Source organism: Mandrillus leucophaeus, unplaced genomic scaffold (genome assembly GCF_000951045.1).
Source record: "Mandrillus leucophaeus isolate KB7577 unplaced genomic scaffold, Mleu.le_1.0 Scaffold913, whole genome shotgun sequence".
Taxonomy (NCBI): Eukaryota; Metazoa; Chordata; class Mammalia; order Primates; family Cercopithecidae; genus Mandrillus; species Mandrillus leucophaeus.
Genome location: NW_012109953.1, coordinates 764,995 through 766,235, shown reverse-complemented (window position 1 = coordinate 766,235; position 1,241 = coordinate 764,995).

Genomic DNA, 1,241 nt, shown 5'->3' with positions numbered 1-1,241 from the left:
ACAGCTCTACTGGACAATGGCTTCATGGACATTTTAGAGGCTGTCTTAAGTCTGGTGTGGGCACAGGCACGTTGGATATGATTTCCCTGCAGGGATGCCCTCTCGGTGGCTGTGGGGGAGGCGTGCGGCCCCTCGCCTGCCAGTGCTGAGCTCAGACCCACAGTGAGCCGAGATGAACAGGTGCTTTCTTCTCTGGCAGCGGCACGTGAGGTCGGCTCTTTGCAGAGCAGCGTCTCAATGGGAGACCTTTAGCTTTATGGCCTTTCCTTCTGACCACCCAGCAGGAAAAATATACGAAAGCATTTTTTTTCTGCCAGTTTTGTCGGTGAGACAAAAATACAAAAGCAAAATAACACACAGTATTAATACTTTGTATTTCCCACAGGTGGGCTTCTGAAATGTTTAACGCAATCATAGTAAACCATTAGTTTTCTTTGGAATTAATTTTTTTGCCTTTTCACCTTATAAAACCATTCAGGCTAAATAACCACATTACAATAGAATTAAACATTGAAGCCTGGCTCCCAAAATCAACATCCGTGGAAAAACCCACTGAATCAGAACACACACCCAACAGTGCAAATCTGTGTTAGATTTTGACTTTAATATCAACTTAACATAACTGTAGTTTACATTATCATATCTACTTTCTCTTATATTTAAAATAGGCTCTGATTTTAGAAGAGCAAATGTAAAAAATATTTTGATTATTTGTTGATGACATTTACTCTGATTATAGATGTAATCTATGGCAATTACAAAAGTACCTTGTATGTCCCATCTCCAGTTCATCATGCTTTTACCCTGAGTCCAGCAACCTCTATTCATTAGGATTCTGAACAAAATAAGCATGGAAAGGGAAAATCCAAAATAATATTCAGAAGTGGCAAATCATAACTGAACACAGCTTTAAATTTGACAATTTAAAACTTTTTCCTCTTTTCAGCAGCCAGAAGGAGTCTGGCTATTTTAAACCAAAATCTCTGCCCCAAAACCCCTTTCCCTGCACTCCATGAGCACCTCTCCCCCTTTTCCCCAAAAGGCAACATTTTGGCTTGGCAAGCAATACACATCACTGAACCCTTCCATTTAAATGACCCACAAAGATTGCATCTAATCACAGCTTGCAAGAAAGAAAGAAAGAGAGAGAGAAAGAGAGAGAGAGAAAGAAAGAAAGAGAGAAAGAAAGAAAGAAAGAAAGAGAAAGGAAGAAAGAAAGAAAGAAGAAAGAAAGAAAGAAA